The following is a 24140-nucleotide window of genomic DNA, read 5'->3' as shown; positions in this document are numbered from 1 at the left end:
CTGAAATCATCTCCAAAATATAATAATTTTTTAAACAAAGTGAATATTATTATTAATAATTAATTTAGAATAATATAAAAGCCCCTTAGATATTCTCAAAGATCCTAATGAAAAATTCCCCTTAGATATTAATTTAGAATCCTCCAATCCTCTAAATCTAATTATTTGCAATTATGCCGCGTCATTGAAAAAAATATTTTCCGATATACTGTAGGCCCACCGTAGGCGACAATAATCTCACTAGTGTTGAGTAATGTGCTGTTAAGTGGTGTAGGTCTTATTTATTTTAAAAGCTTATTGAAGTTAGAAGCAATAGGACTTGAAGCAATAGCCTACCCGCTGTGGACAACGGGTTAGCACTGTTTCGCACTGCTCTGAGACAAGCATGGGGACTGGTCTTGACAAATGAATGAGATTTTTATTTCACTGTTTTCATCTCCGTTTGAGTATTGGTTAGACTAGAAATAGAGAGTGGAAATGTAATGCTCTTAGTACTGTAGCCTACTCCCGACCGTCACGTTGTACAGCGCCATATTTTCCTAATGGAACACCTGAGGGTTTCGTTTTTCTTGGATTAGAAGCACTATAATATTAATCAAATTAATTAAGCTACATTTCATAAAATCAATCACATTCTTACAAAAAAAGGTTTTAAATTCTCTAGCAGACAATATTGAAGAGCTTTATCTGCGTCTCTGCATGTGGAGTAAAGGTGGTCTAGAGTTTTTTTCCTCTAGTTGCACATGTGACATGCTGGTAGAAATTAGGTCAAATGGATTTAAGTTTTCCTGCATCAAAGTACCTAGCCACTAGGAGCACCGCTTCTGCATGAGCATTTTCTTGTTTGCTTACACAGCTCGTTGAGTGCGGTCTTAGTGCCAGCATCGGTTTGTGGTGGTAAATAGACGGCTATGAAAAATATAGCTGAATTCACTACCCTAGTACTTTGTTAGTGATAACCCTAAGGCTAAATATGCTGACTCAAAGCTGATCATTACCAAAAACGTTATTAATTAACTCAATCACTTCCTCACTTCCCATCTTTTTTTCCACTAGATTCCATAGGCACAAAGTCAGATTCCACAGCCACTCTGCCTTGCAATGACATAATTACTTTCTTAAAGAGACAGCGCACACTTTTATACAAGAAGAGATTGCCTCTCCTATGCAAATGTTGTTGATCAGGACAATAAAACATTTCTCCTAGCAGTTTCCAATTAAATAAGTCCTAAATGGAACAGACTGTTTGTCATCTTTAGTCCCATGATATCAACTAAAGCAAGCTCAATATCTCAATGCATGCACACACTCCTAATTAATAATATGTCTTTACCTGTATTGTGAATAGACCTAGGCTATATTTTTCATTACCCAGTTCATCAATAGAGATTTACCTTTCAAATAAATGATTACCTTAACATTACTTATGTTGTTTTGTAGTTAGATAAAAACAAAGTCAAATTGATTGTATAATTGTATAATTGATTCATTAACGCATACATGGCTGTCTCTAAAACATTTACATAAAAATGTTCAAATGTAATGATATTGAACTCAAAAGATGCCCAGCGATTGAACAGAGCAGTAGCTGAGTTTATCTGTCCGGATCAAGTGCCATACTGCTAATAAGCATTTTTGTTGTTGTTGTTTCGGTATCTTTTTGGTATGGAGTATCCTGATGGTATCAAGTATCTTGATAGTAAACCTGGTATCAGTATCGAAGTCAAAATTCTGGTATCAAGAGGAGGATGGAAAATACAGTAGCTGTCCTCCGGTTACACCATGGTGCTACCCTAGAGGGTGCTGTTGAGGCTACTGTCGATCTTCATTGCAAAACAGTGTGTTTAATTAGTTATTTGGTGACGTGAATATATTTAGTATAGTTTTATCTAAAGAGGATAACTTTAATGTTTGACTATTTTTATATTTTTGAAATTCACTGAGTTAGATGGTCCTCCACTTCCTCATCCGAGGAGCCTCCACTGGTGCGTGCCTATGTATTTTGAGGCTATAGTCCGACAGGCTTTTGCACTCTTAAAGATTTAACATTTCTACATGCATATATAACATTCAATGTCTATAGTCTTGGTGTGACATAAATTACAGATGTTTTTTTCTCTCAGTTGTCTCCTGATATGAATCCTGAAAAAGGAATCCAACCTGAAATTTCCTCAATCCTCACCCATCCTTACCCCAGCTTTACCTCAACTCACCCCATTCTTGCCTCATCTCACCCATGTTTACCCCAGCCTGCCCTCCCCTCCTCACTCCATTCTTGGCTTATCTCCCCTCAATTCACCCATCCTTACCCCAGCCTCCCCTCACCTCACTCCATCCTTGCCTCATCTCCCCTTACCTCAGCCATTCTTACCCCAGTCTTACCTCACCTCACTCATCCTTGCCTCATCTCCCCTTACCTCACCCATTCTTACCACAGTCTTACCTCACCCTACTCCATCCTTGCCTCATATCCCCTTACCTCACCTATTCTTACCCCAGTCTTACCTCACCTCACTCCATCCTTGCCTCATCTCCCATTACCTCACCCATTCTTACCCCAGTCTTACCTCACCTCACTCCATCCTTGCCTAATCTCCCCTTACCTCACCCATTCTTACCCCAGTCTTACCTCACCTCACTCCATCCTTGCCTCATCTCCTATTACCTCACCCATTCTTACCCCAGTCTTACCTCACCTCACTCCTTCTTGCCTCATCTCCCCTTACCTCACCCATTCTTACCCCAGGCTTACCTCACCTCACTCCTTCTTGCCTCATCTCCCCTTACCTCACCCATTCTTACCACAGTCTTACCTCACCTCACTCCATCCTTGCCTCATCTCCCCTTACCTCACCCATTCTTACCCCAGTCTTACCTCACCTCACTCCATCCTTGCCTCATCTCCCCTTACCTCACCCATTCTTACCACAGTCTTACCTCACCTCACTCCATTCTTGCCTCATCTCCCCTTACCTCACCCATTCTTACCCCAGTCTTACCTCACCTCACTCCATCCTTGCCTAATCTCCCCTTACCTCACCCATTCTTACCCCAGTCTTACCTCACTTCACTCCATCCTTGCCTAATCTCCCCTTACCTCACCCATTCTTACCACAGTCTTACCTCACCTCACTCCATTCTTGCCTCATCTCCCCTTACCTCACCCATTCTTACCACAGTCTTACCTCACCTCACTCCATTCTTGCCTCATCTCCCCTTACCTCACCCATTCTTACCCCAGTCTTACCTCACCTCACTCCATCCTTGCCTAATCTCCCCTTACCTCACCCATTCTTACCCCAGTCTTACCTCACCTCACTCCATCCTTGCCTAATCTCCCCTTACCTCACCCATTCTTACCACAGTCTTACCTCACCTCACTCCATTCTTGCCTCATCTCCCCTTACCTCACCCATTCTTACCACAGTCTTACCTCACCTCACTCCATTCTTGCCTCATCTCCCCTTACCTCACCCATTCTTACCCCAGTCTTACCTCACCTCACTCCATCCTTGCCTAATCTCCCCTTACCTCACCCATTCTTACCCCAGTCTTACCTCACCTCACTCCATCCTTGCCTCATCTCCCCTTACCTCACCCATTCTTACCACAGTCTTACCTCACCTCACTCCATTCTTGCCTCATCTCCCCTTACCTCACCCATTCTTACCACAGTCTTACCTCACCTCACTCCATCCTTGCCTCATCTCCCCTTACCTCACCCATTCTTACCCCAGTCTTACCTCACCTCACCTCACTCCATCCTTGCCTCATCTCCCCTTACCTCACCCATTCTTACCACAGTCTTACCTCACCTCACTCCTTTTTGCCTCATCTCCCCTTGCCTCACCCATCCTTACCCCAGTCGTACCTCACCTCACTCCATTCTTGCCTCATCTCCCCATTCTTGCCTCATCTCCCCCATTCTTACCCCTGTCTTACCTCACCTCACTCCATTATTGCCTCATCTCCCCTTACCTATCTCATTTTCACCCTCACCCCAGCACCTCTCACATCCCCTCCGCTCTCCCTTCACTACCTCTCCCCACAAACGTCTCTAGAGGACCATGTGTCTGCAGAAATGTGAAAGAAAGTCTGATTCCTAAATGGGATTTGCCACTGAGATTCCTTACTGTTTTTTTTACAGTAGTGTGCAGGTTTGTTTGTGTTTGTGTGCGAGAGTGTATTTAAGAGAGAGTGTGTGTAGGATAGAGAGCGAAAGAGAGAATGTGTGTGTGTACGTGCGTGTTTGTGTGCGTTTGTGCGCGAGAGTGTGTTTAAGAGAAAGTCTGTGTGAGAGAGAGCGAAAGAGAGAGAGAGAATGTGTGTGTGTACGTGCGTGTTTGCATGCGTGCATGCATGCGCCCTAGCACTGTCAATATAGACTAGGTTAAAACCTGTTCGGATAAGAGGAGACAGGGCTGAGGTTTAGTGCTAGGGGCAGGGTGAGAAGAGGGGAGAGCATGATTGCCCAAAATGGACAAAACAAAATTGAAATGAAAATCAATACTTTTCCAGTGAAAAACCAAAACTGGTTTCAAGCCACAACATCACGTAATGCATTTGCATAACCGTAACCCTAACCCAACATCACCTAAGGCATTTGCATAACTCTAACCCCAGGCCTGGGCAAAGGATGGCCCGGGGACCAAATGCGGCCCGCGACCTGATTCAATACGGCGGGTGGAATCATTCTCAGATCGCATAAAGAATTTGCGATAGTAAAATTTAGAAAAACGTATTTGTGATTCAAATGAAAAGCCTCTTTGTGTAATGATTTAAATCCCAGTGCTTGTGGGACATGTATTTTGAATGCACGTATAAATAACAACTGCACGAGGACAGACAGTGACTGACAGGCTGACACACACGTCACAGTTACAAATAGTAGCTAGCTACAATGAATGTCGGGTGTTCCAGCAAGAGTGGACATCCAAATATTTCTTTATTGAAGTACAGTATCAGGGAAAGCTGTGTGCTTAGTGTGCAAAGAGAGCATCGTTGTCTTGAAAGACTACAACTTGTCCTGACACTTCCAGACAAATATAGAGAGAGATATAGAGAAATATAGGAATATGTCTTCTGAGCAGAGGGCAAGTGCATCGAAAGAGTTGCTTTCTCAGTTGCAAAAGCAGCAAGGACTTTTCACAAAACTGCATTCAGCATAGGACAGAATTGTGAGAGCCAGCTGTGTACTGTCCCACAAAATTGCTAAACAAGCAAGCCATTCGCTGAGGGCGAATTCATTAAAGAATGTTTAAATATATAAATATTTTTTCATTTAACCTTTATTTAACTAGGCAAGTCAGTTAATAAGAACAAATTCTTATTTACAATGATGGCGTACCCCGGCTGACGCTGGACCAATTATGTGCCGCACTTTGGGACTCCCAATCATGGACAGATGTGATGCAGCCTGGATTTGAGGCAGGGACTGCAGTGATGCCTCTTGCACTGAGATGCAGTGACTTAGACCACTCTGCCACTCAGGAGCCTGGAGTAGAGAATGTTTAATTGGTTCTGCAGCAATACTTTGCCCCGACAAGAAAGAGCTGTTTGAAAATGTTTCCCTGTGAAGACGACAGTGACACGGCGTGTTGAGGTCATCGCAGAGAATATGGAACAACAGTTGAAAGACAAGATAAAGGATTTAACCTATTTCTCCTTGGCCCTGGATGAGAGCATTGATGCACGTGACACAGCGCAGTTGTTGATATTCTTACGAGGCACAACCCCAGACTTTGAAATTACAGAGGAGCTTGCTTCAGTGCACTCAATGATGTGCACAACCACAGGGAAATATTTAATGGAGGAGGTTAATAAGTGTGTGGCTAAGCTGAGACTGAGTTTTAAAACGTTATCCAGCGTGACCACTGATGGGTGCCCAAACTTGAAGGGAAAAAATGTTGGCCTTTTAAAAAGGATACAAGATCAAGTAGCTGAGCTGAACCCAGATCAGAAAATTATTTTCCTGCATTGTATTATTCATCAGGAGGTGCTCTGTAAATGTGTTCTGAAAATGAGCCATGTTGTGGATACAGTCACTAAAGTGATACACTTCATAATAGTCAAATCTTTGTGGGACCAGAAGTCGGAGATGGCTGAGTTTGGGGGAGGTGCTTAAAAGGGCGTGGGACCTGAAGTCGGAGATGGCTGAGTTTGGGGGAGGTGCTTAAAAGGGCGTGGGACCTGAAGTCGGAGATTGCAGAGTTTTTGCAAATGAAAGGAAAATATGCGGTTTTCCCTCAACTGCAAGATAAAGAATGGTTGGCTGGTTTTGCCTTTACTGTGGACATCATGGTCCTCATGAATTAACTGAATTCCAAACTACAACGGAAGGGCCTTTTTGCACTTCAGATGTACAGCCTTGTCAAAGCCTTCAAGGGAAAATGACTCCTCCTGACCCGCCAAGTAGAAGCAACAATCTCACCCACCTTCCGACACTATTAGTCTCTTCCCTATCAGATGACCAGCGGGAGAAGTATACATCGCTGTTGCGTGCTTTGAACAGTGAGATTTCTCAAAGTTTTGAGGATTTCGAAGTGTTGGAAAATGTCATCTCCTTTCATCTTCAATGTGGATAACGCTCCCACTGACCTGCAACTTGAGCTTATCGATCTTCAATCTGATGCAGTGATTGGAGAACTAGTCAAAACAATGTCACTGACGAGGTTCTATGCATCTCTCGATGAACAAAACTTTCCAAAGATTATGAGTCATCCTCAGAAGATGTTTGTACTGTTTGGGTCAACCTATGTATGTAAACAGAGATTTTCAGTGATGAAATATAACAAGTCAAGGCACAGATAATCGCTTACTAACTCACACCTCTCAGCAATCCTGCGCATAGCGATGTCAGAAACTATACCTGACTTCACTGCTCTAGTCAATGCCCATCAGAGACTTCACTCCTCACACTAATTGAGTAGGTTAAATGTAATGTTGACCTCCCTCTCTTTCTTGTGTTTTTGTGCATACCCGTTAAATAGAGTTCTGTCCGTGGTGCTGAATGCACAGTGTACTTTTCCCTCCGTGTGTCACGTCCCGGCCTCTAAGTCGTCAGGCTGCTGATTATCCCGCACACCTGTCACCATCGTCTCACGCACCTGCACCTCATGACACTCACCTGGACTCCATCAACTCCTTGATTATCTTCCTTATATCTGTCACTCCCCTTGGTTCTTTCCTCAGGTGTTATTGACTCTGTTTTCATGTCGGTGCGTTTGTGTTTCTTGTTCATTTTATTTATTAAAACTATCACTCCCTGAACATGCTTCCCAACTCTCAGCGCACTCGTTGTACCGTGTAGTTCATTACATGTTTAAGAATGAAAATACCTACCAAAAGGAGAACATGGATGTGGTTTATTTCTGTGCATGTAAAATAAGTAGCATATCTGTACGTGATTTGCAGTAGATATATCTGTCAACACAGTCATACACATGATGAATAATCCTGTAATATGATTCTGGCCCGCTATGGCAAAATATATTCTAATGTGGCTCTCCATGGAAAATAATTGCCCAGGCCTGCCCTTACCCAACAACACAGAACCCATTTGCTGGATTGGTTATATTCTTGTTATGGTGCACTTCTAATGCTTTTTGAAGTGGGTTCGGTTTCGGTTCCATTATTTAAAAAAATATCACGTTTTTGATTTCGCTTTCAATTATGTTTTTTTTAACATGAAATGCATTATGGAATAATGACGTTACAATAATTGTAGAGCTTTTTAATAGACATTACAAAGCCAGAAATAGTGAACATTCAATTGCCAAAACATTGAAAATATTCCATTGTCATTAATCAGGTCCACAATGGGTAGACCTCAATAGACAAATAGGAATTTGCAATTAAATAATACAATATTTCAGTTGTTTATGTTACCTTGTTGTTATTCGATGACTTTATAATTGTTCATTCCTTAAACAAATCATCTCATCGCTTTTCAGGAAGTAGCAGTCAGGCAGCCAGGCCATCTAAGATTATGTTCTCCCCGAGTCCCCAATCTTTAGTCATTCTATTCATCTAGCCTGTCTAACAGTGTTGGCTGGCGGAAGGAGCTATAGGAGGACGGGCTCATTGTAATGGCTGGAATGGAATTAATGGAACGGATTCAAACGTGGTTTCCATATTTTTTATGTGTTTGACACCGTTCCATTTCAGCCAATACAATGAGCCCGTCATCCTATAGCTCCTCCCACCAGCCTCCACTGGTGCCTGAGTATGCTGCAGAGCTGTCTGACGAAATAATTGTACTAGTTCTTCAAAGTAGATAAGGCATTCTTTCAAGAACTGTCTCTGTCCCTCTCATCATTGTGTTGTGTTCATTCCTCTCTCATGCAGTCTATGCGGTCTGTCTGCATTTAACCTAACATCTCATGCGTAAAAGTGCATCCGTCCAGAGATATGTACAGTACCAGTCAAAAGTTTGGACACACCTACTCTTTCAAGGGTTTTCTTTATTTTTGCAATGTTCTACATTGTAGAAGAACAGTGAAGACATCAACACTATGAAACAACACATATGGAATCATGTAGTAACCAAAAACGTGTTAAACATATCAAAATATATCTAGGATTTTAGATTCTTCAAAGTAGCCAACCTTTGCCTTGATGACAACTTTGGACACTCTCGGCATTCTCTCAACCAGCTTCATGAAGTGGTCACCTGGAATGCATTTCAATTAACAGGTGTGCCTTCTTAAAAGTTAATTTGTGTCATTTCTTTCCTTCTTAACGCATTTGAGCCAATCAGTTGTGTTGTAACAAGGTAGGGGTGGTTTACAGAAGATAGCCTTATTTGGTAAAATACATATTATTATTATAATAATAATATTATTATTATTATATTATTGCAAGAACTACAAGAACTGCTCAAATAAGCAACTAGAAATGACTGTCCATCATTACTTTAAGACATGAAGGTCAGTCAATCTGGAACATTTCAAGAACTTTGAACTCTTCAAGTGCAGTGTAGAAAATAGTAATAATAAAGAAAAACCCTTGAATGAGTAGGTGTGTCCAAACTTTTGACTGGTATTGTATATAATGACTCATGTCTCTGCTCTAACATTGGGAGTTGTTGTCCCAAAGGCGCGAAGGCATGCGACAACGTTTAGGTCCAAAATAAGCACATGGAAACGCATAGGGCTTATTTTGGTTGGATTCTACCCCGGCCAAACTTTGACAACGCTGTGATACATCCTTGATTTCTTTCAAAATTATTTGATTTCTCTCTAGAGAAACGTTGGGTTCACAAAAAAATGAACTAATTGGAATTCAAGTACTTGAACTGATGTTTGTCAATTAGTTGTTTAATACCCCCCCCCCCCCCCCCCCCCCCCCCAAAAAAAAATAAAAGTTAATCGTTCAGCACTACACACTATACTTTCATGGCATTTCTTCCACCGTGAGGCTTTTAAAGTTATATTCTGTAACACTTGAGATCTACCTACAGTATACAAGTCTGAGGTGATGATTTAGTTTAAAGTTGGTTACTTTTTTATATCATGGGAAATAAACTTTCAAACACCTCCAATCAAAAAGTGCGATATCAGGTGTGTTTGTTTAAGGTGTGTGTGTGTAGAGAGAAAAGAGAGAGAACGGAGAGAGACAGAACATTTGTGAGCGAAATGGCAGGTGTGTGTGTGTGTGTGTGCAGGTGCCCAAAGACAACTCTTCTCTTAATTTCTACTCATTCTTCTTTTTATTTAGACCTACTCTACTCATCTCCTCTTCTCCCCTCCTTTGCCATCTCTCATCCTCTCTGAAAGCATGGGCCTCGATATGGCACTCTGACATTAAGGAAGCAGTGCACCTGCAAGAATCTGTCCCTCGAGGTGTCGGACAAGCACAACTGCCTGTGTTGAGTCGATATGAAGTGAGCACAGCTCTCAACCCTCTATCAAACTGACAGCAATGTCAATGTTATTAGAGTAGTATAGAGAGAGTGCTCAATAGAGGCCAGTGACCTCTCCTCCTCCTCACACTTTTTTTTCTCCATTTACAGTGTGTGTGTGTGTGTTCTAACTACTATCCTTGTTGGTTTAAAAAGTCCTCACAAGGATAGAAAAACAAGGAACATTCTGACAAGTGGGGACATAACATTGTCAGAGACTCCAGTCACCCAAGTCATAGACTGTTTTCTATGCTACTACACGGCAAGCGTTACCGGAGCACCAAGTCTAAGACCAAAGGCTCCTAAACAGCTTCTACCCCCAAGCCATAAGACTGCTGAACATTTAATCATATCGCCACCAGACTATTACATTGACCCCCCACCCCCAATTTGTTTTGTACACTGCTGCTACTCGCTGTTTATTATCTATGCATCATCACTTCTATGCATAGTCACTTCACCCCTACCTACATGTACAAATTACCTCAACTAACCTGTACCCCTGCACACTGACTCTCTACCGGTACACCCTGTATATAGCCTCGTTATTGTTATTTTATTGTGTTACTTTTAAGCATTTTTTACTTTAGTTTTTTTTGTAAATATTTTCTAAACTCTTCTTGAACTGCATTGTTGGTTAAAGGCTTGTAAGTAAGCATTTCACTGTAAGGTCTACACTAGTTGTATTCGGCGCATGTGACAAATAAAGTTTGATTTGATTTGCCGGTCTCCAAAAAGAAAAAGGCTTAGAAGGGTTAGAATTAGGTTAAGGGGTTAGGTTTAGGAGATAGGGTTTGGTTTAGTTTAAGGGTTAAGGTTAGGGTTAAGGTTAGGGTTAGGTTAAGAGTTAGGGTTAGGCTTACTGGTTAGGGACAATACATTATTGGGTCCCCACTTAGTAGCAAAACCAACATGTGTTAAACAACGTGTTTTAACATTACTCTTCTCTTCTGCCAACGAGTAATGGACCTTCCACTACTTTGCTAAGAGCTCAAAATACATACGGGATAATGTGACAGTGTATGTGTGTGGTTGTGACAGTGTGCGTGCGTGGGTGTTTTGTTAACGCATATAGTGTGTGTTGTTGTTGTTTTTGTTTATTCTCTGGCTGCTGGCTGAGGGCATATTTTGAATCCGCACTTGTCAGACGTTAGGGAGTAAGAGCGCTCTGTTGTTTTAGAGAGAGGGATGGATGAAGGGAGTGGGGGCGTGTGGAATGAGTGTGAGCCAGCGGTAGTCCTGAATTAACCTTACACCTCGCCAGGGGCTGACAGGGGAGAAAGACCTCGCCAGGGGCTGACAGGAGAGAGAGTACGAGAGTGTGAGAGAGAGAGAGAGAGAGAGAGAGAGAGAGAGCGAGAGAGAGAGAGTGAGAGAGAGAGAGAGAGCGAGAGAGAGAGCGAGAGCGAGAGCGAGACAGAGAGCGAGAGCGAGAGCGAGAGCGAGAGAGAGAGAGAGAGAGAGAGAGAGAGAGAGAGAGAGAGAGAGAGAGAGAGCGAGAGAGAGAGAGAGAGAGAGAGAGAGAGAGAGAGAGAGAGAGAGAGAGAGGATGTACTTTATCATTACATGCGAGATGGACTGCTTTTATACCCACACACATATGCTGCAGGTAAGCTTGTGTCTATGTGTGTGTGTATCCAGTGTGTGACTGGGCTAAAAGGTTGAATGGCTTGTCTGCAGTCTCACAACCATCTATCCTTAGGACAGACACACATTACTACAGAGGTTGCACATGCATGCACACACGCACGCACGCATGCATGCACATGCACACACACACCCTTTAGCCCTTGACAAGAGGTCAGTAACAGCACTAGTTATTATAATCATTCCAAATATGTACATGTATTTGCATTGTACATAATGACAATACAGAGAAAGGTCTGTTGCTATATAGTTGACTGTGTGTCTGTGTGTCTGCTACAGTCAACTCTCAATAAATTGAAAAGAATTTGACTTGTGATAGTGTATACTAGGGCTGGGTGATATGGCCAAAACATTTCAGATTCATGGGCGATTCACAATATAAATAAAACATGTTTTGCAGTTTTTCTACATAAGCTTTGATGTACAATTAAAAGTCAATAAAATGCATGTAAAATTATACCTAGGCTAAATATAAGCCTTATTTTATCAAAACAGTTGAATATTTTTTGTTGTTGCAATAATCACTGATTTGGCTTTCAAGTGTGTCTATGAAAATGCAATGTTTGTTACAAACTCAACATGAACCATGCACAATGCACACCCACTAATAAAGAACAACTTCTTGTAGCAGACATTATAGAAAATGAACAATCTCTTAAGCAGAAGCCCATGTGAAAGTGAGTAGCTAGCTAATCTTTGTATTTAAAGTCTAGACAACTAGGAAGTATTTGGTTGCTAACAAGGTAGAACAGTTAAACTGTTATGAATTTACCCTCCTGTCTATCTCCAACTGTTTGAACAACATAGCCTGTTCACTTTGCTAAGATATTGAAATCAAGTGACTTACCTGTTTGCGCGCAACAGAAACTGTGTAAAAAATGTTATAAGAAATGTTTTGGTGTTTGTGGTTGTATTAATTTGGGATCTATCGCAACCCACAGCTGTCCCAGACTATGTGTGGAATATTTATTTCTTGCACAGAATTGGTCAACTTTGTACTATGGGGGATAGTAGATTGACATAGGCTCGTGCTTTTGCTGTTCGTTAGGCCTATTCATCTTGTTGGCTGATGAAAAGTACAGTGCCTTGCAAAAGTATTCGCCCCCCTTGAACTTTGCGACCTTTTGCCACATTTCAGGCTTCAAACATAAAGATATAAAACTGTATTTTTTTTGTGAAGAATCAACAACAAGTGGGACACAATCATGAAGTGGAACGACATTTATTGGATATTTCAAACTTTTTTAACAAATAAAAAACTGAAAAATTGGGCTTGCAAAATTATTCAGCCCCCTTAAGTTAATACTTTGTAGCGTCACCTTTTGCTGCGATTACAGCTGTAAGTCGCTTGGGGTATGTCTTTATCAGTTTTGCACATCGAGAGACTGAATTTTTTTCCCATTCCTCCTTGCAAAACAGCTCGAGCTCAGTGAGGTTGGATGGAGAGCATTTGTGAACAGCAGTTTTCAGTTCTTTCCACAGATTCTCGATTGGATTCAGGTCTGGACTTTGACTTGGCCATTCTAACACCTGGATATGTTTATTTTTGAACCATTCCATTGTAGATTTGGCTTTATGTTTTGGATCATTGTCTTGTTGGAAGACAAATCTCCGTCCCAGTCTCAGGTCTTTTGCAGACTCCATCAGGGTTTCTTCCAGAATGGTCCTGTATTTGGCTCCATCCATCTTCCCATCAATTTTAACCATCTTCCCTGTCCCTGCTGAAGAAAAGCAGGCCCAAACCATGATGCTGCCACCACCATGTTTGACAGTGGGGATGGTGTGTTCAGCTGTGTTGCTTTTACGCCAAACATAACGTTTTGCATTGTTGCCAAAAAGTTCAATTTTGGTTTCATCTGATCAGAGCACCTTCTTCCACATGTTTGGTGTGTCTCCCAGGTGGCTTGTGGCAAACTTTAAACGACACTTTTTATGGATATCTTTAAGAAATGGCTTTCTTCTTGCCACTCTTCCATAAAGGCCAGATTTGTGCAATATACAACTGATTGTTGTCCAATGGACAGAGTCTCCCACCTCAGCTGTAGATCTCTGCAGTTCATCCAGAGTGATCATGGGCCTCTTGGCTGCATCTCTGATCAGTCTTCTCCTTGTATGAGCTGAAAGTTTAGAGGGACGGCCAGGTCTTGGTAGATTTGCAGTGGTCTGATACTCCTTCCATTTCAATATTATCGCTTGCACAGTGCTCCTTGGAATGTTTAAAGCTTGGGAAATATTTTTGTATCCAAATCCGGCTTTAAACTTCTTCACAACAGTATCTCGGACCTGCCTGGTGTGTTCCTTGTTCTTCATGATGCTCTCTGCGCTTTTAACGGACCTCTGAGACTATCACAGTGCAGGTGCATTTATACTGAGACTTGATTACACACAGGTGGATTGTATTTATCATTATTAGTCATTTAGGTCAACATTGGATCATTCAGAGATCCTCACTGAACTTCTGGAGAGAGTTTGCTGCACTGAAAGTAAAGGGGCTGAATAATTTTGCACGCCCAATTTTTCAGTTTTTGATTTGTTAAAAAAGTTTGAAATATCCAATAAATGTCGTTCCACTTCATGATTGTGTCCCACTTGTTGATTCTTCACAAAAAAATACAGTTTTATATCTTTATGTTTGAAGCCTGAAATGTGGCAAAAGGTCGCAAAGTTCAAGGGGGCCGAATACTTTCGCAAGGCACTGTAAATGTGAACAGTTCTTCCAATATCTTCAATATGCACCTCGGAATTGGATAAGGACATGCACAGTTGCGTCCCCGATTTGTCTGTCTTCACTTATAGCCTGTGAGAAAGATCCGATCATGGGATGGAGAGCCATGTAAATGGGAGGTGCTTTGGAGGATGTAGCACTCAGGGAGAAGGGAATTATAATTATTATTTTTAGCCCAAGGGCTCAACGGCCACTGGCCGCAAAAGGCATTACGGACACACAAAGGGGACGCCGCCGGAAAAGTCGAAGCATTATCAAGTGCTTGTCAAATTGTGAATGAGAGACTGATGATGTGTGTACAACCTGCACAAGAAAAAAAGCAGAGCTCATGCCTTTCAAGCAACTTTTTCTAAAACATCATTAGAGTCGCATCATGCAGCCACAAAACATATAGCCCAATGTTTGTACAACAACTAAAGTTACATTAATAACTCCAAATTAAGCATGTAGGAGTACCTATTTCTTTGTTAAGAGCTCAACACAGACAAGCCGCATGTGCGCACTCCCTCGAATCGTTTGGAGAAAATATACTTTCTATTTCATTCAACTTTGTTCAATTGTATTCTTCGTACTATAAAATAATATAAAATAATGCCACAGAATTTTGAGCCAATGTTGTCTGCTAAATGAACTAGTGTAGCCCACATCCAAATGGCATAGTGTCACGGTCGTCCTCCTCTTCATCTGAAGAGGAGAGGCGAAAAGGATCAGAGGACCAATATGCGGTGTGGTAAGTGTCCATGGTAGATCTTTAATAAAGAAAGACTGAACACTATACAAAAGAGTAACAAAAACAATAAACCAAATTCGACCGTGAAGCTACAAAATGAGACCTGTGCTGACACAAGCCACTAACATAGACAATCACCCACAAACAAACAGTGCAACCCAGGCTACCTAAGTATGACTCTCAATCAGAGACAACTAATGACACCTGCCTCTGATTGAGAACCATACTAGGCCGATAACATAGAAATGCCCCAAAACATAGAAAAACAAACATAGACTGCCCACCCAACTCACGCCCTGACCATACTAAATAAATACAAAACAACGGAAATAGAGGTCAGAACGTGACACATAGCCAATAGTCAATAAAAATAAAATAAATAAAATAAAATGTGATTTGTCACATACACATGGTTAGCAGAAGTTAATGTGAGTGTAGCGAAATGCTTGTGCTTCTAGTTCCGACAATGTAGTAAAAACCAACGAGTAATCTAACCTAGATACAGTGGGGATAACAAGTATTTGATACACTGCCGATTTTGCAGGTTTTCCTACTTACAAAGCATGTAGAGGTCTGTCATTTTTATCATAGGTACACTTCAACTGTGAGAGACGGAATCTAAAACAAAAATCCAGAAAATCACATTGTATGATTTTTAAGTAATTCATTTGCATTTTATTGCATGACATAAGTATTTGATACATCAGAAAAGCAGAACTTAATATTTGGTACAGAAACCTTTGTTTGCAATTACAGAGATCATACGTTTCCTGTAGTTCTTGACCAGGTTTGCACACACTGCAGCAGAGATTTTGGCCCACTCCTCCATACAGACCTTCTCCGGATCCTTCAGGTTTCGGGGCTGTCGCTGGGCAATATGGACTTTCAGCTCCCTCCAAAGATTTTCTATTGGGTTCAGGTCTGGAGACTGGCTAGGCCACTCCAGGACCTTGAGATGCTTCTTACGGAGGCACTCCTTAGTTGCCCTGGCTGTGTGTTTCGGGTCGTTGTCATGCTGGAAGACCCAGCCACAACCCATCTTCAATGCTCTTACTGAGGGAAGGAGGTTGTTGGCCAAGATCTCGCGATACATGGCCCCATCCATCCTCCCCTCAATACGGTGCAGTCGTCCTGTCCCCTTTACAGAAAAGCATCCCCAAAGAATGATGTTTCCATCTCCATGCTTCACGGTTGGGATGGTGCTCTTGGGGTTGTACTTTCCTTCTTCTTCCTCCAAACACGGCGAGTGGAGTTTAGACAAAAAAGCTCTATTTTTGTCTCATCAGACCACATGACCTTCTCCCATTCCTCCTCTGGATTATCCAGATGGTCATTGGCAAACTTCAGACGGGCCTGGACATGCGCTGGCTTGAGCAGGGGGACCTTGCGTGCGCTGCAGGATTTTAATTCATGACGGCGTAGTGTGTTACGAATTGTTTTCTTTGAGACTGTGGTCCCAGCTCTCTTCAGGTCATTGACCAGGTCCTGCCGTGTAGTTCTGGGCTGATCCCTCACCAGTGTTTCAAATACTTGTTCTCCCCACTGTACCTTTGACTATTGGATGTTATTATAGGCACTTTAGTATTGCCAGTGTAACAGTATAGCTTCCGTACCTTTCCTCGCTCCTACTTGGGCTCGAACCAGGATCACAACGCCAACAGCCACCCTCGAAGCAGCGTTACCCATGCAGAGCAAGGGGAACAACTACTCCAAGTCTCAGAGCGAGTGACGTTTTAAACGCTATTAGCGCGCACTCCGCTAACGAGCAAGCCATTTCACATCACATCGTTACTCCAGTCTAATCTCAGGAGTTGATAGGCTTGAAGTCATAAACAGCAGAGCTCATGGCAAAACGCACGAAAGTGCTGTTTGAATGAATGCTTATGAGCCTGCTGATGCCTACGATCGCTCAGTCAGACTGCTCTATCAAATCATAGACTTAATTATAACATAATAACACACAGAAATGCGAGCCTTAGGTCATTAATATGGTAGAATTTGGAAACTATCATCATTCCGTATTTTATCTAACGGGTGGCATCCATCAGTCTAAATATTCCTGTTACATTGCACAACCCTCAATGTCATGTCATAATTATGTAAAATTCTGGCAAATTAGTTCGCAATGAGCCAGGCGGCCCAAACTGTTGCATATACCCTGATTCTGCGTGCAAACACAAGCGAAGTGACACAATTTCACCTGGTTAATATTGCCTGCTAACCTGGATTTATTTTAGCTAAATATGCAGGTTTAAAATAATATACTTCTGTGTATTTTAATTGTTTAATTTTAAGAAAGGCATCGGTGTTTAAATAAAGGTGTACAAAAATATAAATAAAAAACCTGTAAAATCGGCGTCCACAATTACCGATTTCCGATTGTTATGAAAACTTGAAATCGGCCCTAATTGATCGGCCATTCCGATTAATCGGTCGACCTCTAATAGCTACACTGTTTGTATTCGGTCATGTTTCCGGTCACCTTGCCCTGGTTAAAAGCAGTGGTTCGCGCTTTCAGTTTCGATTGAATGCTGCCATCAATCCACGGTTTTTGGTTTGGGAATGTCTTAATAGTTGCTGTGGGTACGACATCAACAATGCACTTGCTAAAAAACTCGCTCACCGAATCAGCGTATTCGTCAATGTTGTTGTTTGACGCAATGCGGAACATATCCCAATCCACGTGCTAGACAGTCTCATCTAACATTCTATTGAAATTATTACTTACATAGTGGAGTCTTCTGTTAAGCCATGTAGCTAGCTAGCTAAACAATGAAGCATAATCCCAACTCGTGACTTTACTACCCCAAATAAATCTGCAGGTAGCTAACCAACCAGGTTCAATGTTAGCTAGTTAATATTAGGCTATAACTAGCAAAGCAAATGGCTCTGAGATACAAATACTATTACTACACAGATTACTACACAGATCATACACGTAACATTAGCTAGCGACCCAGTCAGCTAACGTTAGTTAGCTAGCTAAAAATACACTTGAAATTAAAATGACTTTCTTACAAAATTAGAAACGTGTAATATCTGAAATGTACCTAGCTAGAGTATACAGGGATGGACGCTTCTACCTCTCTGACACGGATGCCATGGTTGCCCATAGTTTGAAGATCCCCTTAGCTATCTTACTCTAGAGTAACACTTATGCAGTTCTACTACGGGATATTGTTCAAAAAAAGTTGCGTTAGAAAGGATTACCTACAAGCTCAAATAGACAGGAGCTGCTACATGGCAGACCAATCCGAACTCATCTCTCGGCATGTCCAGCCCATTCATTATCTCTACCAATCATGGCTTGCGGGACGGTTGGTGTCGTTTTTGTTAGACTGAACCAACTAGGCTCGTAATTTAACAATTGTATTCATATTTACAGATGACATATAAGTATGTTATTAAGGCACATGAAAGTTCACTTGATACAGAAGGCATTTCTGCCCCCCCAAAAACACCTTTTGATTAAAAAGGCTCTCCTGAAGTAGTGACGCATGACATATGCCTAGTTTTTTGAAACGAGTCACAAATGTGGAAAAATTGAAGGGGGCTGAATACTTTCCGAATGCACTGTATATCATAAATGTATTAGTGCCAAAATGGATGTAGCAACTAAGAATTATAGCTTTTATATTTATTATGCATCATCAGTGAGGCAGACCATACATCTGTATCTGAAGATACATATTTCTTGTTTTATAATATGAACGTTCTCGACAGGGCTGAGTGTGTACTAGGAGTCACTTTTCCCAAATAATTAAAGATAAAAGCTAAGAACTTTGATGGTCCCTGTTGAGGGAAATGGCTCTTTACAATTTACACACACACACACGCACGCATGCACGCACACACACACACTCTCTCTTTAAGGCTGTTTCTATGCTTTCAGATAATCCTCAGCCACTGTCAGCTGAACTCTCATCTCCTCCACAAAGCTCCTTACGCGAGCTGAGGCTTGTCACACACACATACACCGACACACATGCATGCACGCACGCACACACACACACACACAAACACACGCACACACAAACACCACATGCACACATTCTCTCTCTCAGTAGCCAAACACTCTGTGTACTATATTAGATAGCTTACTCCTGAGGGAGAGGAACACTTGCTTAAAATGTCCTGCCTAAAAGTCTGGAAGCCCATCAATCTGACACACTTACACAAACACACACTCACACATACAAACATACACATACACTCGCTCAGCATTCTTTCTCTGCTTAAATGAGAAGCCTTCCCCATGGAACAAAGTTGAGCTTCAGTGATAAACCTCTGCTTTGTGTCTCTCTCTCTCTCTCTCTCTCTCTCTTTCTCTCTCTCTTTCTCTCTCTCTGTGTGTGTTATGTGACAGCTCACAAACTATGCAGCACAATAGGTTGAGACAGGGGCATTATTTGCAATCACATAATTCTCTGCCCTCTGACTATACTCTGCTAGAAGAGATGCACACTGATGTGCTGTGATGCAGGAAGGCACACACACGCATGCACACTCACACGTACACACACAAACGCACATACACACACAGCCTCAGCGGTTAATCAGTTATTTGGGAAGCGATGGGCCAATATGTGGCTAGTGAGTTGGAACCTCCTGTCTTGTTCCAGGATTCCCTGGGGAATCGATACAGGTGCGCACACAGATAAAAACCTTTACAGTAACTGGAGATTACTCTTTTGACACCTTATCAATACACACAGCCTTAAATACATACACCCAGTCTGCTTCATACATCTCTCTCTCGTCTCCATAACTCAGCGTTTCCCAAAATCGGTCCTCTGGACCCCAAGGGGTGCACGTTTTGTTTTTTGCCCCAGCACTACACAGCTGATTCAAATAATCAACTTGTCATCAAGCTTTGATTTTTTGAATCAGCTGTGTAGTGTTAGTGCAAAAACCAAAGCATGCACCCCTTGGGGTTCCAAGGACCAAGTTTGGTAAACGCTGCCATAACTACCCCTTTCCATCACTTTGTTTCACACCCTCCCCACTCTCTCCCTTTTTCCTAAATCTCCCTGTCCTGCTCCATCAGTCTTCCATCTCTTATACACACACACTCTCTCTCTCTCTCTCTCTCTCTCTCTCTCTCTCTCTCAGAGGACTTAGTCTTGCACATTCCACTCCACATAAGTCCAACTTTACTTTGAGCTGACACTGAGTCTAGCTGATTCAGTGGCCTCACAGCTAACCCTCTTCTGTTATATCCCTCTATCCCCCATCCCTTGGTTCTCTCTCTCACTCCATTCTTTATCCCTCTTTCCCCTGCACCCCTCTATCCCTCCATCTTCTCTCTCATTCACCCTTACCACCTTTGAAGCACTGAAACCTTACCTCAGTCAGCAATGTGGTGCTTACCTCTGTCCACTTTAAATCTCCTCTTTATCTTCACGCACTTCTATCCTCCCTCCCTTCCCCCTTCTCTCTTTCTGTCTGTCTCTCTGTAGGGCTGTGATGGTTCTGGAATTTTCGGTTATGGATGTTTGTCAGGTAAATGTCCACATTCACCGTTATAACAGAAAGAAAATAGCTAAAAAAGCTGCTTTTTTCTCTCATCTCTGTCTGCTGCACAGCTTCCAGCAGCAGTAGCACAGCTTTGTGTTGCCTAGAAACTGCAGTAAACAAGTCTATCATGCATCTTTTGCACACATACACTACCATTCAAAAATGTGTGGTCACTTAGAAATGTCCTTGTTTTTTAAATATTTTTTTTTCTTGGTCCATTAAAATAACATAAAATTGATCAGAAATACAGTGTAGACTTTGTTAATGTTGAAATTTCTAAGCGACCCCAAACTGTTGAACGATAGTGTATATATTCTGTTTGCTAGCCTTTGTTACATGCGCTGAATACAACAGGTAGACCTTACAGTGAAATGCTTATTTACAAGCCCTTAACCAACAATACAGTTTTAAGAACAAGTAGCGAACAAGTAGCGATAACAGTAGCGAGGATAAATACAGGGTAACACTAAATGTTACTGTCAGCAGAGATGGTATCATATTTTTTAGCATGTTTACAAATGTACACTACTGCTATTGGATATATTAGATATATTTACATAAAAATACAACAAAATGAATGTATTAGAATGGTTCTGATGCCCATTTTGTTTTATTCATATTCTTCATCCATAATCGCTGGTTACATGGTTATACGTGCCAGTCCTAACTCTCTGTCTCCCTCTATCTTGCAATCTCTCTCTCTTACTTCCCATCTATCTCTCTCTCTCTCTCTCTCTTGCTCTCTCTTACTTCCCATTTCGCTCTAGCGCTCTCTCACTTCCCATCTCTCTCTCTCTCTCTCTTTCACTTCCCATCTCTTTCGCTCTCTCTCTCTGTCTTTCATTCCCATCTCTATCTTTGTTACTTCCCATCTCTCTTTTTCTCTCTCTCTCTCTTTCACTTCCCATCTCTCTTTCTCTCTTACATCGCTCTCTCTCACATCTCGCTCTCTCTCACTTACCTCTCTCTCTCTTTCATTCCCATCTCTCTCTCTTTCATTCCCATCTTCCTTTCTCTCTTTCACTTCCCATTTCTCTCTCTCTTACATCTCTTTCTCCCTTACATCTCTTGCTCTCCCTCGCACACATTTCGCTCTCTCAAATACCTCTCTCTCTCACTCTCTCTCTCTCTCGACAGTGTAAATCAGCTGTACTAAGTGGTGATTAGCAGACACACAAAGTAAAGGTGAAAGTGCTGCCACCCCTGTCATCTCCTCTTACAGTGATATATAAACCTCTGTTACAGATAGTGTCCGGTGTGTGTGTGTGTGTGTGTACGGAAGTCCAGTCATATTCTCTCTCAGTGATCTACACACCTCTAGTTGCCATTTCACACAAAGCTTCAAGTTCCTCGGCGTGCACATCACTGACAACCTGAAATGGTCCATCCACACAGACAGCATGGTGAAGAAGGCGCTACAGCACCTCTTCAACCTCAGGAAGCTGAAGAAGAATTTGTCTTGGGCCCTAAGATCCTCATGAACTTCTACAGATGCACCATTGAGAGCATCCTGTCGGCTATATCACCGCCTGGTATGACACACACACACACACACACACACACACACACACACACACACACACACACACACACACACACACACACACACACACACACACACACACACACACTCTGATGGATTGATTCTACCTTGATAGACAACATGTTGCTGGGCAACTCATTGAGTGGGAGGATGCATAGAGCGGAACCGTGTGTGTGTGTTTTCCTGTGTATGTGCTTGTTTCTTATTTAGAGAGGGGGAGAGCTGTATAAAATCACACATTTTACACCAACACGTTATTGATCAGCATCACGTGAACACAACATTATAATGTAGATTATTACTATTCTCTGAGCACTGACTGCCACAGCACCTAGACCCCCTTATGGCCCAGCTACACCACACGAGTGAAATCCACGTCTGTGAGAGTTGCGTGATACAGAGTTGATAGGCTTACTAAAGTCAATGTTACCTGCTACATCGGCACGTGCGTAAAGCGTAGACGTTGTGCGGCTGTTGTAGCAGCAACCTAAAATTAGGTTTGGATCTATTTTTCTTGGATCCACTCACGTAAACACCATACAAAGTGCCTGAAATAATTGGTACAAATCCTATTTCAACACTTAAAAACATATTCACTCAGCATCATAGTATGAAAATGTAATAGAAACATTAATAACAATAGTATGCTACATCTATAGCAGTAGGTCTACCTGTTTGCAAAACTAATATATAAATGCAACTGTAGTCTTCCAAGTTCATAGTTGGAGGTGGGTTGTTCTACTGTATCTATAGTATCAATGCTTTTTCTAAACTTTTTAAACATTCAAACCAGCTGATGAACAGAAAGGCAATTGCAGATGATTGTCTACCTTGTATGATCTTTCGAGGCAGAGGATGCAGTAGACTAGACCCCTCCCCCGACCCTCCTTGAAAGATATTGTGATTTGACAGGACAGGTCAAAGTTGAGGAGCACGCTGTGCTGTATGACCCCAGTAATCCCCAATACAAGAACACTGTCCAAAGCAAAAGAATGGAATGCTGCAGCATCTGTCCTCGGAGAACCAGATATGTTTTGTCAGAGATATTGTATATAATGACCAGATGATCTTGTCTCCGCTCTAACCATAGGAGTCGTTGTTCCAAAGGCGGGAAGGCAGGCGGTTTGCTTATCCGCCTGCTTATCAGTCTGCTTATCATTGCATTCCAGAGTGGACCCTCTCACTTTGTCTCTTCCTTTCTGGTTTTGTCAACAAAATTAATTTATGTCTATTTGTTCTGCAAAGTACAGAAAGCTAGCCAGCTATGGTTCAATTGTTGATTAATGAACAAAGTTAATTATTTGACTGCAGATGGTGGTAGAATTTTTACTCAACTTTATTTTCGATGTAATGAGAAATATGGCTGTTGTCATATAGGCTACCCATATTGGAACCAAAGTCAATAGATTCTATGCAGAAGAGACCGAGTGCAACTGATTCCGTCTCTGGAAATTACTGCGCTGAAGTCCTGTTCACAGTTTGCACACCCATTATCTGTCTCTCTCCCCCTCTCTCTCTCACCTTCTCTCTCTCTCTCTCTCTTTCGTGCGCCATAGTTAGTGTTATCAACTTACTTGTTCTGGTGCTTGGAGCCCTGGAGGTGAGCATGGTACTGTTCAATGGAGTTCAACACCACACTACATACACTGCAGGAGTAACTGCTGCGGAGACCTGATGAGAGAAAAACACACAGACATCATCATTATCATTGTTGTCGTTATTATAATTATCATCGGAATCATCATCATAATCATCATCTTCATAATCATCATCATTGTCATCATGATCTTCATCATCTTAATCATCATCATCATCATCATCATTGTCATCATGATCATCTTAATCATCATCATCATCATCATCTTAATCATGATCATCATTGTCACCATGATCATCATCATCTTAATCGTCATCATCATTGTCATCATAATCATCATCATCATTGCCATCATGATCATCATCATCTTAATCATCATCATCATCACCATCTTAATCATCATAATCATTATCATCATTGTCATCAAGATCATCATCATCGTAATCATCATGATCATCATCATCTCAATCATCATCATCA

Source organism: Oncorhynchus mykiss, chromosome 23 (assembly GCF_013265735.2).
Source record: "Oncorhynchus mykiss isolate Arlee chromosome 23, USDA_OmykA_1.1, whole genome shotgun sequence".
NCBI lineage: Eukaryota > Metazoa > Chordata > Actinopteri > Salmoniformes > Salmonidae > Oncorhynchus > Oncorhynchus mykiss.
Note: the sequence above shows the minus strand (reverse complement) of the source record.